The sequence below is a fragment of the Somniosus microcephalus genome, chromosome 10 (genome assembly GCF_052327205.1).
Source record: "Somniosus microcephalus isolate GS21.2 chromosome 10, FLI_Smic_1.0, whole genome shotgun sequence".
Lineage (NCBI taxonomy): Eukaryota > Metazoa > Chordata > Chondrichthyes > Squaliformes > Somniosidae > Somniosus > Somniosus microcephalus.
The window spans coordinates 203,313,034-203,328,441 of record NC_140996.1 but is presented as its reverse complement, the minus strand read 5'-3'; positions in this window follow the sequence as shown (position 1 = coordinate 203,328,441).

Sequence of the window (15,408 nt, the reverse complement as noted above, 5' to 3'; positions counted from 1 at the left end):
TTGCGGTTGGTCTTGAGAGCGTGGATGGCGTTGCGTTGTGCTCGGGTGACATTCTGGGCTGTCTTGTGAGTGCGGCTGATGAATCTGGCGTTGATGCATCTCCTGACAGCTTGAGCATACATGTCAAGCTTAGGGCAGCGACCCTCCGGAGGGGTCCAATTTGACTCTTTCTTCTTCGGTTGCTGCACTGCGGATCCCTCTGTCTGCTGTTCTGGATCATTGATTGTCTCATTGGGTTCGCTGCTGACATCTTGGGATTTGTGGAAGAATTCCCGGAGGCTCATTCTCCTGATGAATTCCTCTGTGTCTGCCGCGAGACCGATGGGGTCCATTTTGGTGGTGGGGCAGAAATTGAGCCCTCGGCTGAGAACTTCGATTTCATCTGGTTGAAGGGTGTGGTCGGACAAGTTGACGATGGACTTCCCTGTGGTTTCAACCATGGTACCGGGTGAGGCTTGGTTGCTGCTGGTGGTGATGCCGAGTTTCTCAAGCTTCCTGTTCTTGGTGTGTATGTAGGCAGCGTAGTTCCGTTGCCTCGTCTGTTTGGCGGTGTCTCGTAGCTGGTCTGCTGTGTCCTGAGCACAGGTTGAGAACATGGACTCTATCTTGGTTTCGAGGTTGCGGCATCTGCTGTAGAGCTGGTGTACGAGATGGTTGAGGAGTGTGCAAGAGGTACGACGGCAGAGTCTCTCAGCGTAGTCTGTGTTGTAAGTCAACTTGAGTGGGTTTGTGATCTGTAGTCCTTTCGGGATCTTGTCTGCTTTCTTGCATGTCTGTAGAAACTTGGGCCTAGAAATTCGGTTGGCTTTGCGCCCAGTTTTCGCCCAAAGAGGGCTTTTGCGCCAATAGAGGAGTTCGCGCTGATATTCAGCGCTGCGGTAATGGCGGCGGTAGCCGGTAGCGCTGCGCTGGCACCGATGACGTCATCGGTGTGCGCAGTGCCCCGGTTCCGCCCCGATGCCGGCCCGAATCCCATATTCAGTTGCCGCCACCTCCTCTGTGGCGGCCGCTACTTACATCCGGAGACCAGGGCCTTACTGCAGCCTTAGTGGGGCGCATAAAGGTGGAGGTGCGGCCGGCCGCTTTTTCGGCGGCCGCCTGCCCGCACCTCCTTCCCCGGCCTCCTCCGCCACCCCCCCCCCCGCGGCATTGCCGGCTGCTTTCCACGAGCCCGGCACTTCTCCGTGGTGCCGGGCTCATTTGCCGGCACAATCCAGCGGCGATCTCCCCGTTGCAGGCACCTCCACCTTAAGAGAAGGAGGAGGCCTGCAGTACCGCAGCCTGCCGCACCGCATCGGGTGGCGCAGCGGCGCCTACAGCGCTGAAATTCAGTTTCAGCGCCCCAAGCAGGGGCGGGCACACCCTGGAATAGCGCCCGGTTCCGACTTGGGGCGCAAAAAACGAATATCTGACGGGCGCAACTGGCTCCGCGCTCAGCGCTAACTTTTGGGCGCAAACCAGCTGGCGGGCCCAAACTGAATTTCTAGGCCTTGATGTCTGTGGCGATATGCGCAATCTTCTTGGAGATCCTCTCCACTTTGAGCCGGCAGTTTGTGGTGTCGATAGTAGCCATGATGTGGAGATGCTGGTGTTGGACTGGGGTGGACAAATGTAAGAAGTCACACAACACCAGGTTATAGTCCAACAGCTTTATTTGAAATCACAAGCCTTCGGAGCGCTGCTCCTTCGTCAGGTGAAGTGAAGTGTTGCATATACGCTCTCAAGAACAACCGCAACATCGACATCAAACCAGCAGACAAAGGAGGAGCCATCGTCATACAGAACAGAACGGACTATTGCAAAGAAGCATACCGACAACTGGACAACCAGGAACACTACAGACAGTTACCCACAGATCTGACCAAAGAACACACCCGCCAACTCAACAGACTGATCAAGACCTTCGATCCAGACCTTCAAAGTATCCTACGCGCTCTCATCCCACGTACTCCCCGCGTGGGAGACTTCTACTGCCTCCCAAAGATACACAAAGCCAACACACCCAGACGCCCTATTGTATCAGGCAACGGAACCCTGTGTGAGAACCTCTCTGGATACGTCGAGGGCATCCTGAAACCCATTGTACAGGGAACCCCCAGCTTCTGTCGCGACACTACAGACTTCTTACAGAAACTCAGCACCCACGGACCAGTTGAATCAGGAACACTCCTCGCCACGATGGACGTCTCGGCACTCTACACCAGTGTCCCCCACGATGACGGCATCGCTGCGACAGCCTCAGTACTCAACACCAACAACAGCCAATCTCCAGACGCCATCCTACAACTCACCTGCTTCATCCTTGACCACAATGCCTTCACCTTCGACAACCAGTTCTTTACCCAAACACACGGAACAGCCATGGGGACCAAATTCGCACCCCAATATGCCAACATCTTCATGCACAAGTTCGAGCAAGACTTCTTCGCTGCACAGGACCTCCAACCAACGCTATACACCAGATACATCGACGACATTTTCTTCCTATGGACCCACGGTGAAGAATCACTGAAAAGACTACACGATAACATCAACAAGTTCCATCCCACCATCAAACTCACCATGGACTACTACTCAGAATCGGTTTCATTCTTGGACACACGAATCTCCATCAAAGACGGACACCTCAGCACTTCACTCTACCGCAAGCCCACGGACAACCTCACGATGCTCCACTGCTCCAGCTTCCACCCTAACCACGTTAAAGAAGCCATCCCCTATGGACAAGCCCTGCGAATACACAGGATCTGCTCAGACGAGGAGGAATGCGATGGACACCTACAGACGCTGAAAGACGCCCTAATAAGAACAGTATATGACGCTCGACTCGTCAATCAACAGTTCCGAAGGGCCACAGCAAAAAATCGCATAGACCTCCTCAGAAGACAAACACGGGACACAACCAACAGAGTACCCTTCGCCGTCCAGTACTTCCCCAGAGCAGAGAAACTACACCATGTTCTTCGCAGCCTTCAACATGTCATCGATGACGACGAACACCTCGCTAAGGCCATCCCCACGCCTCCACTACTCGCCTTCAAACAGCCGCCTAACCTCAAACAGACCATCGTTCGCAGCAAATTACCCAGCTTTCAGGAGAACAGCGACCACGACACCACACAACCCTGCCACGGCAACCTCTGCAAGACATGCCAGATCATCAACACAGATAACATCATCACACGTGAGGACACCACCCACCAGGTACATGGTACATACTCATGTGACTCGGCCAACGTTGTCTACCTCATACGTTGCAGGAAAGGATGCACCGGAGCATGGTACATCGGCGAAACCATGCAGACACTGCGACAACGGATGAATGGACACCGCACAACAATCGCCAGGCAGGAGTGTTCCCTCCCAGTCGGGGAACACTTCAGCAGTCAAGGACATTCAGCCTCCGATCTTCGGGTAAGCATTCTCCAAGGCGGCCTTCGAGACACACGACAACGCAAAATCGTCGAGCAGAAACTGATAGCCAAGTTCTGCACTCATGAGGACGGCCTCAACCGGGATCTTGGGTTCATGGCACGCTACATGTAACCCCACCTGATGTAGGGTCATCCAGACTCGAGTCGTCATTGGCTTGTTCTCTCTACACAGATGCGGCCGGACCTGCTGTGATTTCCAGCAAAAAAATAGTTTTTTGTTTGTTTTTTGTTTTTCATACATACCCCAGCATCTGCAACATTTGACCCCTTGTGACCCCACCTCATTGTTCTTTGATGTAATGTTTTCCTGACTGACCTGTTTGGACACCATTCACACCTGTGATTGCTGTGATTATCTCTCTGCCGAGGTGTGATAAAGGGCAGTTAGAAAGATTACCTGTAATCATCTGGCAGTACTCTCTGACTATATATGCTGTGTCTTTATGCAATTCTTCACTTCACCTGATGAAGGAGCAGCGCTCCGAAAGCTTGTGATTTCAAATAAAGCTGTTGGACTATAACCTGGTGTTGTGTGACTTCTTACAAGAGTAAGGTAGAAAGAGACATAATAGCAAATGCAAAATATGATGCCAAAATATTCTTCCAATACTATAACAGCAACAGGGTAGTCAAGAAAGAAGTTAAGACCCAAAGGGAATTGAAAATTACGATGAACAGGAGATAGTAGACATGCTAAATGATTGCTTCTTTGAGGTTTTTAACCTGGGAGGACACAAGTTATATACACCATCCAACATCAAACACATATTGTGAGAGCTTTGGGACTTTCACATTTGCAAAGCAGAAGTTCTGGATAGGCTCAAGGGGCTGAAAACCAATAAATCCCCTCAGACAGATGACCTATGGCCTAAGGCACTTAGACAAGGATGGAAATTTGTGAAGCACTGAAGGTTATTTTGAGGGAGTCAATCAGCACTGGGAAAGTTCCAGCAGACTGGAAACAGACAAATGTAGCTCTTATATATTTTATAATAAAGGGACACAGACCCATACCTGGCAAAATACAGCCCTGTTAGCCTGATTCCAATAATTGAAAACTTAACAGAATCAATATTCAGCAGCAAAATTGAAGAGTGCTTGTGTGAAATAAACTACTATATAATATCTCACCGCCACCTTCTTGAGTGGAGCCTACCTCCTCAGCCCATTCTCCACCCATACATTCAGTGCTGGACCTCCCAAGACCTGCAAGAAAGCAGACTGTAGATTATCTCCAGAGTGTGTGGACTCACTGTTACCGCCTTAGTGACAGCCTCAGTGTAACTGAGTTCCTCAATGTCATCAGTCACAGTAATCAGTAAGACTGGAGGCTGGTATGTCAAGTCAGAAGCTATGAAGCGTACTGGCTTCCAGAAAGATGCAAATAGGCTCTACCGGTGGTCCAGGCCAGGGAAGTGGCCTCAACACCTGAAAATAAGGATTTTACCCCCCCAACATTTTTAGCATGGTCCCTTGCTGAAGCGGGCTGCAAATGGGTTCCCAGGCACGGGGGCTGGGCAACTCCCCCCCCCCCCCCCTCCCAACGCCCACCCCCCTCAGATATCTGGCAGGCGTTGGAGGTTCTGGCAGCATGAGATAGTGAGGCACCACAGATGTGACTGTAAATAAGGTGCCACCCACTGATCTCATAAACTCCGGCAGGGTCAGCCCTGGAACGCACTGGGGTGGGAATGATCCCGGTGTAACTGCTTGGATTGCACCCTGTGGATTTTTGCCCATGCGATCTTTAACATCCACCTGAACCATTACAACAAGACCTTGGTTTAATGCCTAATCCAAATGTTGGCCCATCGAACAATACAGCACTCCATTAATATCACACTAGATTGTCAGCCCCGATTGTATGCTAAAGTTCTGGTATAGGACTCAAATCTACAGTATTCTGAGGTGAGGGGCAAAATGCAAGAATACTACCATATGAGCAAGCTGACTAATTTTGGCAGTGTGCAAAGTGCAGTTTGCAACCTGCAGTATAATTGGGTCTTCCATCTGTGTGCCACAATCTAGCCAATACTTGACAATCTAGTATAACTCCAGTCTAATATACTAACCTACCATCTTAATTAGGTTCATGCCCAATCCACAAAAGAGCCAGTACCGTGGTGCATAATGGCCCGGATTTTGCTCTCAGAGGTGAACAAACGGCACAAGCCATTCATTACACTTACACCTGCCCACAGACTTTCTATTGGCTTTTGCACTGGAACTTGCTGTGATTAGAAAGCCATTTCAGCGCAGCGCCCTCTGCAGAGAATCTAGGACCTGTGTGAACAGGGAAAGCAACTATGGGCTGGATTTTGCCAGGCCCGAGGAAGCGGGTTTGGAGGCGTGTGAGGTGTTAAAATCGCCAAAAAATGGCGGGCGGCTCAGATCCCGCCTCCAGCCTGCCTCTGATCAATTTTCCCAAAAGTGGCCTTTCAGACCCCGTTTCGATCCCACCTCCAAGAGGCAGGATAGGCCCTTAACAAGCACTTAATAGCCTCTATAATGCCATTTTGAGAGGCCTTTCTAACTTTAACACATTTCCCCCGTGCTGCACGTCTCCTCTGAAACACGCCAGTTAATCCTGGCGGCCTCACAAGTGGATGGCTTACTAACAGCTGCAGCTCCACCATTAAAAAGGACTTTTTCAACACTGATCATTTGCAGGTGGCAGAACTTTGTTTTCTCAGGTCTGGGAGAACTTTTAGCAGGCCTACTCATTGTGGAAGTTTTGAGGCTGAGACCCATCTCCAGTGTGACCTCCTGGGAAACACCTCTCCCCACCTTGACTGAGCGCTTCCTCAACTGAGGTATATACCAGAAGCATGGGAACCATTTATTTCCTTTCCTCCTGGACATCCGATTCGGACGAAGGCCAGCCGCGGCAGCAGCAGCACCCGGAACAACAGCAGCACCAACAGCAGGAGCAACAACAGGAGCGCCAAGCTGCTGCTCACCCACCTGAAGTTGCACAGGCCAGAAGCATGGAAGCCCGTCGGCGCAGGAGATACCCCCCAAACAGGGTCTACTGACAGAGGATGAGCTAACTCAACATGACTGAGCAGCAGTGCCAAAAGAGGCTCAGACTTTCGCGAGAGGTAGTGGGTGACATCTGCGCAATGCTGCAGCAAGACCTGGAGCCCAGAGGAGCGGGTGGACAACCCTTACCAGTGGCTGTCAAAGTCACGACTGCACCCAACTTTTTTGTTTCAGGCTCATTCCAGGGATCAGCAGCAGACATCAGCGGCATCTCCCAGGCAGCCACACACACTTGCAACACGCAGGTAACCGATGCCCTCTTTGCCATCACGCACAATTACATCAACTTCACCAAGGATCAAGCAAGTGTAACCGCGCGTGCGGTTGGATTTCCTAATCTGGCAGGCTTTCCAAGGGTGTAGGGCATTGTTGACTGCACACATGTGGCCCTTAAGGCACCCCATCACAATCCAGATATTTTTGTCAACTGCAAGGGCTTCCACTTCCTCAACGTGCAGCTGTTGTGTGACCACAAGAAGAAAATTTTGCATGTTTGCACCAAGTACCCTGGCAGTTGCCATGACTCCTTCATCCTGCACCAGTCTAGTGTGCCTCCGCTCTTCAGTCCGCCAGACCAACTTTTCGGATAGCTACTTGGAGACAAGGGCTATCCCCTGAAGACGTGGCTAATGACACTGTTGAGGAGACCATCCAACAAAGCTGAGGAGCACCACAACTCCAGCCACATTTCCACCAGATCCATAATCGAGCAAACCATCGGCTTGCTGAAGATGCGATTCAGATGCCTTGATAGATCAGGCGCAGTACTCAGCAGCCAAGGTCTCCAGAATCATCATGGTCTGCTGTGCACTTCACAACATGGCACAGCATCGTGGCTTGCAGATGCCTGAGGTACAAGTGGCTCATCGCATAGCCTCCTCAGATGAGGATGAGGAGGAGAGCGACAACAAACAGTTTGCAGAGGCGCATCAACCAGCGGCAGCAGCATGCGAGCACATTGCTGCCCAGTATGCAAGGGACGCACTCATCTTGGTCAGATTTGCTTTGCCTGTCGAATCAAACACTTTTGCCTTGCACCTTCTTACCACACCATCAACAATGGCCAAGAACCTGTGGATTCCTATCACTCTGACCACCATACTGACAATTGCAGGTCACCCTAAGCCCTCAATGTGGAAGTCCCATTTGCGAAATGACACAGCCCACAACTTCAACAGTTTGCCATCAAGTTTTTTTATCACATAAAGTAATGGATGGCTTTTCAAAAATAAACACAACAGAACACCCAAGTGACTACCCTTGTGACTACTTGTGCTTTATCTTGCTCTTACGCATACTTCCATGTGGTGCTTCCCCTGTGGTTTCAGCAGATGTGGAGACCCCTTGCTCACTTTCTTGCTGCTCCTGCCTTGACACCTTTGGCGGGCATCCTCTGGGGTTGCGAGACTGTGAGGGCTCGCCAACAGTCTGCTGCTCCTGCGGCTGTGCAGGGGTTGAGACGCCGATCTCAGTTGGGTGAGGACTCTGGTGGGGCTCTGACCGAGGGCTCTGCAGTGGCATTGTCGTGTGAGCGCTTGGAGAGGAGCCCCCACTTCCTTGTTCTCTGCCACCAACATCCCTCTCATGGGTCAGCCTCACTTCAGAGCTAGCAAGTGGCTGGACAGCACCTTGCTGCACTTCAGGGGGGCCATGAGGACCCGTTTCTGCACTGGCAGTCCTACTCCAGAGGACTTCCATGAAGGTCTGGTTTCTCTGCTCAATAGCTGACCGTCGCTCCTCAAGAGATGTCAGTCTATTCTGAACAATGACCATGTTTTCAAGACCCTGGCGACTAAGCTCCTCCATGGCTGTGGCCATCCTCTCCTTTACCGTAGCCATCCTCTCCTCATCCTCCAGCATGGTGGCATAGTGGTTAGCACTGTTGCCTCACAGCGCCAGGGACCCGGGTTCGAATCCGGCCTCGGGTGACTGTCTGTGTGGAGTTTGCACATTCTCCCCGTGTTTGCGTGGGTTTCCTCCGGGTGCTCCGGTTTCCTCCCACAGTCCAAAGATGTGCAGGTTAGGTTGATTGGCTATGATAAAATTGACCCTTAGTGTTAGGGGGATTAAATACGTGGGGCTACGGGGATAGGGTGGGATATGTGTTGGTGTAGGGGTTGCGGGGATCGGGTGGGATATGTGTCGGTGCAGGCTCGATGGGCCGAAATGGCCTCTATCTGCACTGTGAGGTTTCTGTGATTCTGTGATTCTACAGTAGCCACCCTTACCACGGAGGTAGCCATCCTTTCCACAGAGGTTGCCATCCTTTCTGTGGTGATGCGTTCATGCGCCAATGCCTCCACAAAGTCTCTGCTCATGTTAGCGATGGACTCCTCCATTCGCTCCACACTCGCAGCGACCCTGGAGACAAAACCTGTCAGAGACTCCTGCACCTGTTCCTGGAGTTCCAGCACCGCTCTCCTTCTGGATGGACCTGAAGGCACAGGATCGACATGCAACTGAGCCGAGCTGGGAGAGTCCTGCGCCCTCCAACGAGGACTCTCCACTGCTGTCCCTGTCTCCACCATCTGCTGATGCTCACTTGTGAGCTGTGATACACCAGGTAACAACTCTACTCTGTCTCCCGAAGGTCCCACCGAGGTGTGAGTGTCTGCGCTGGTGCTGGGTGTGCTTAATTCTGCTGACGCTGCGCCCTCAGAGGTTGCAGCTTCCTCTGAGGAGTCTGGGGGCTCAGGCTGTTCCTCCTGGACAGTGGGGAGGGGGGCTGTCGATGGTCCTGTGAGGGAGTAAAGGAAAGAGTTAGACATGTGAGATAAACATTGCATGCACATTGAATTGTGCAGATGATCATAAGTCAATCTGTTAGAGCATTAGTATCAATATCAGTCACTCATGCAATGTCAATGAGAGAGATGAAAAACTATTCTGTCACCAGCTTGCTCTGATGCGCCTGTCTGTCCGCCCCCCACTTGCGCATCCTCCTCGACTCCCACGATCTCCAGGGCCGCCTCCTGTGCAGTGGTGAGCTGGGCTATTGAGGGTGGCCCTCCTCCTGTCCTCGCCCTCTCCTTATTGTGGGCTCCCTTTTCCTGCAATGAGGGACACAAGTGGAGTTTGAGTGAGAATGAAGGAGTGAGTGTAGAGATTCCATAGCATAGATGCTTAGAAGGAGACAAAGATGGAGTGAGGTGCCAATACCAAGGGCCCTCCCTGTGTGTTGTAAGTTGTTGTCATTGCATCACAGTGATAGGGAGTGTGAGGGCTGCATAGCCGAATAGTTAAGTGAATGTGAACATACAGAGAGAGGGAATGGTTAAGGGTGCAGGGATGTAAGGGTCAAGTGGGATGTGGAGGAGGAGGTTGACAATGAAGAGTGCTGGTGATGAGAGGCGATGTGGATTAGATTGAGGGTCATGGTGATGTAATGCTCACTTTTCCTGTGCGGAGAAGGTCATGAAACCTCTTTCTGCACTGCAGCCATGTTCTGCTACACATTGAGATGGCACTCACCTCCTGTGCCACTTGCAGCCACACAGCTTTGGTCTGCTGGGGATGCTTTTTCCTCCCTGAAAAGGAAACTGCACTTCCTTCTGAGCTCTTGCTCCCTCCACCAGAGCTTGGAGGGAGTTCTCATCGAATCGGGGTGCACACTTTGGTCTGCTACTTGACATGGTTGGAGCACGAATCCCTCGGAAGTATAATGCAAAAGTTGTAAGGCAGAAAATGAACCAAGGCTGCTTGCAGGCCTTAAATGCAGCTGCATAGATGATGTCATCAGAGGCGAGTTTCAGTATCAAAAGACTCATTGGGCCAGGGGTTCCCACACGCTGGAAATCAAGTGCCCAATTAGGGGAAAATTGCTCAATTATCCCGCCTCACATCAGAGGCGTGGTCGTGACCTGCCGACCACTTGACCCGCCCCCAGCCCGACCCCCAATGACAAAATCCAGCCCTATGTATCTCCTTAACCAATCAATGTGTTTCAATGCTGAGTCTCTCAGCAAGATGCCAGTATAGCGAAGCTTCTGGAGGAGCAGGGCAACTCGGGCAGCAACCTCCTGATTTCCGCATTTAACTGCGCATGTGCGGACGTCGGAAGTTGCTGTCAGATTTACTCGCCGTTATTCCTACTGCAAAATCCGGGCCAATAATTCTGTGCGTTTTCAAATACTGTTGTCAGTTGAATTGATCACTTTCCAATACTCACATATTTTGTTCCAGTCACATTATATTCAAAACACCTACATCTCCCTCATATGCCTTGTCAAAGAGTGATAAGACATAGGCCCTGTCTCCATAATACTCCACATAGTGATTTCCTAATCTGGGCTGGGGCATGGGATAGGAAATTGGAAGGTAAGTCAACCCATTCTATTCGCAAGATAATTACAGATGGGGAAAGCCGATATAAAAACAGAAAATGCTGGAAATACTCGGCAGGTCAGGCAGCATCTGTGGAGAGAGAAACAGAGTTAACGATTCAGGTCGATGACCCTTCGTCAGAACTGGAAACAGCCAGAGGTGGAACAGGTATTTAAGCAAGTGCAGGGGCAGGGAAAGGGGGGAGGGGAGGAAAGAACAAAAGGGAAGGTCTGTGATAGGATGGAAGGCGGGAGAGATTAAGAGACAAAAGGGATGATGGTGCAAGGCAAAAGGAGATGGTAATGGGACAAGTTAAGAAACAAAAGATGACTCTTGATGAAGTGCCGAGTTTTGGTAGATACCTGATCAAACATGAAGAGGGAAACAGAAAGCAATGAAGATGAACAAGGTAAAAGAGAGAAACGGAAATCCCGTCGGAGAGAAGAGCAGAACTTCTTCAAGGTGGGCGTTCCTGGAAGAGAGGTGGCAGTGAGTTGAACACTAATACAAAAGCATCCGCAGTATTTTGCTTTTGTGATGAGGAAAGCCGTTTGGCCAATCAAAATTCATCCATCCAGAGGGATCCTATAGTTTCCCCAATTGCAGCATCCAGTTGTTTCATAAAGAACTTGGGGCTCGTGTGGAGCCTGCACCTGTTGGGCCAAAGGGCCTTTTGCTGTGCTGTAAATGCTCTGTCATTTCAGGTGTCTTGTGTCTCTTGAAGTCTCCTCCATGTGTTGATCACCCTTTGTGGAAAGAATTGGGACATTTTTCTAGGTTTAAAGGCGCTACATAAATGCAAGTTCTTGCTGAGTTTCCTGACATCAGTCCTAAATTTACCTTCTACTAGCTTGAATCTGTATCTCCTTGTCATATTTTTTATTTAAACCAATATTTCTGATTTACCTTTTCCATTTCCATAACTATTAGCAGGAACCACCAGGGTCAAGTTTGAGAGATGTCTTCCTGTTCATTGCTTCCACCAGCACCCAATTTTAAAAAGTGCTTGTTCTTTTTTAAAAACTCGTTCACAGGATGTGGGCGTCGTTGGCAAGGCCAGCATTTATTGCCCATCCCTAATTGCCCTCGAGAAGGTGGTGGTGAGCCGCCTTCTTGAACTGCTGTCGTCCAATTGGTGAAGGCACTTCCACAGTGCTATTACACTTCTTTGTAGCGGTTTGGTACAACTGAGTGGCTCGCTAGGCCATTTCAGAGGGCAGTTAAGAGTCAACCACATTGCTGTGGGTCTGGAGTCACATATAGGCCAGACCAGGTAAGGACAGCAGATTTCCTTCCCTAAAGGACATTAGTTTTTATGACAATCCAATAGTTTTATGGTCACCATTACTGATGCTAGCTTTTTATTCCAGATTTATTTAATTAACTGAATTTAAATTCCCCAGCTGCCACATGGTGGGATTTGAACTTCACATCTCTGGATCTCATTAGTCCAGGCCTCTGGATTACTAGTCCAGTAACATAACCACTATGCTACCTTACCCAGAAAATGTTCTGCTCTTGCGCACTGCTAGTTTGAAGGAGGCATAAGTAGAAGTCTGGTGAGAGATTTCCCGCTAGCATTCTTGGTTGAGAAATAATTTGGGGAAGAAAGATAACACTCAAAATATCAAGTAAAGTAAATAGGGGGAAAAATTGGGTCGCGCCCCTACTAACTTCGCCGGGGCGCTACTTTTAGCACCCTGAAAAAATTAGCGCACCCGAAATTGGATGGTAGCACCCCAAGCAGGAGACGGGCGCTACTGGAAGCACTGCCCCTCCCTCTTGGGGGTGCTCCAGCCCAATATTGCAGCGCCACACGCTGCGGCGCCACGCACGACATGCCACTGTACTGCAGGTCTTCCTCCCCTCGTTAAAGGGGAGGGGCCTTATGCAGCGCGAATCGGGGCCCTGCTGGGCCACCAGGGAGCGGGGTGCCGGCAAAAGAGCCCGGCGCTCGAGAGGAATGCCAGGCTGCCCGATCGCGGCCACCACCCTGCGAGAGGAGGGCAGAGGGGACAGGTGCTGGCAGACGGACTGCAAAAAAAATGGCTGCCTGGCACCTCCCTTTTAAATATCGCCACCCCAGCTGTACGCATGCCCCCCCCCCAACCCTGTCGGACACAGCGTCTGGTTGTACGTAAGGGGGCGCGAGCCAAGTTTATGGCTGGGGCGCTGTGCACGGCGATGACGTCATCGGTGGAGGCACAGCGCCCCGGGACGCTACCGGCTACTGCCGCTGCTAACCTTCCGCTGAATTTTACGGGAGGTGTTAGAGGTGCCGCACGCGGGCGCTAGTTGCTTTGTGCCCAGTTTTCTGGGGCGCTAACGGGAGGCGCAAAGCAACCGAATTTTGCCCCTGTAGTTTTTAATATACTGAGCACAACATAACAACCCTTCAGGCAGTATAGATTAAGACAAACCCATTAAGTAAATGTCCAGCAGTAATTTCGGAGATGTGTATCATCCCCAGCACATCATCAGAACAATTTTGCAATCTGCATATTTTCCAACTGGCATTGTTCCCATATGAATGCATCAGTGTCAGTCAGAAAATGCTTAAGGCTCCCATAATAAATTAATCTATGTGCTTTTTTAGCATAGGTGTTAACCCATTTATTTAAAACAGGTTAAAGCCTGCATTAAAAAAAGGCATAGAGGAATTTAGTACTAGTGCTTCAAGCATTGATATAGGACTAGCGTCGGTTGCAGAATATACCCCCATGTTGTTGATGTGGTCAGCTACTTTTAAACAGGGCTCTTGTGCTGTCTCTTCACTTTCTGCGCACATATTTTTGGAGACAAGGGGGGCGATTTTGCCAGCCCTGGGGAGGCGGGTATGGAGGCGGGACTGCCAGGAAAATGGCAGAATCTGGGGGCGGGTTAACAGGTAGTTAACATGCAGAAAATAGGATTATCCCCTTTTTGCCCTCACAAGTGCGGGCTTCCCGAAGGCTCCAAAACCCGTCAGGTCAGCGAGGCGAGTACTGGGTCTGTGGGGGTCGGGGCGGTGCAAAAGTGTAGTGTGAAGGTAAGTGATGGGCGCAAGAGTGTAGAGGTGAGTATGTGAGGTAAGTGCAAAGTGTTAGTAAAAGTGTACTTACCTTTGTTTCTTCCTGCAGGCTTCAGTCGGTTTGTATGCGGAGAGCCTCGGACCTCCGTGTTGCGGATGAGAGATGGCCGTTGCATTCTCAGGTGCAACAACCATCCCATTTCTGTAAAAGAAAGAAGTTTGATGAGGTCTTGAACTACAGAGAATGTCACTGTTTGACTGCTTCACAGAGCTGTCAAACGATGACAATTCATCTGTCAAAAATTTTTGACAGATGAAACGTCATACATTGATGTTCTCTGCAACCGGCTTTCCCTTAATTGGCCTGCTAAGCCCACTGGGTGAGCTTAACAAGATCAATCAAGGGAAAATAGCGTGGGTTGGCCACAAATCAATGGAGGCGGGACAACGACCCACTAAGCAGCAGTCCCGCCTCCAACGTGCCCCCATTAACAAAATCGTCACCCTGGGTCTCTTCTGTTGCCTGCCTCTCTCCAGCATAAAGATTAACAAATTGTTCAATATTATCTTTCTTTAATCCTTTAATGGTGAACACAAATGAATGGATGAATCCTTAAGACCAAGGTTTTTAATTCTCTATTTTCGTTTAAGAAACAGAAACATGACTCGCTGTAAGCAGGAGATCCTCTAACAAGGTGCGGGGTGGGGGAGTAGGGTTAATAGCCTTTTTGATGTATTAGTAAGGATCTTTGTCTTGCTTCAAAATGGTAAATCTGTTGAGCATTTCAGTTCCACAATAAATCAGATAAAATCACAGACAACTTAATTCTTAAAGTTAACTACCACATATTGGAGGTTAAGGCTTGACAAGGCCACTTCACATTTCCCAATTCCCTTTGGACGGTTGTAGGTTGAATCTTTTCAGGCAAGGGGGGAATTAATTGGTCATAAAAAGGCTATTATTGCAAGAGTTGACCAACGTTAAAAAAAGGATGTTGCTGCACCGAAAAGAATCGAATGAAAAGAGATAACTCACCTTAGGCAGAAAACTCATTTTAAACATACAGTCTGTCGATCTCCTTCTCTGAGGATCGTATCAGATAAATATAATTGTATTCATTCATCTCACTATAGGAGCGAGCAGTGTTGATCTCCAGATATTTAATGGTATCATGCTTTCACTTTCAGAGATAAGCATTGGCACACTGACAAATAATGGGAAAACGGAGTCAGCCCCTACGCTTTGAATGGAATTGTTGTGAGGTGTCTTCTATGTCTACGGTTCAGGTGTAGTAGGTACTCAACATCAATCAGCTTGGACTATTTTGAGGAATAAATTAGTCTGGTCCACATAACTGAGGGGGCGAGTAAATCAAAGAAAGTTTGTAAATGCTGCAGATGCAACAGTCTTAACTACCCGAAGCAAGACACTTGACCCATGAGATCAATCTTTGAGAAGTTTGCTAATCTCCATTTAGTTATTTCTGTTGGAGCCATGTCTTCACCTTCCTGCATGTTGGTTCTGCCTTAAGAGTAGTCCAGCTTCCAATGCTGCAGCTGGCCACCCTCAGGAGTACGTCCTTTGCTCGGGCCTCCCAA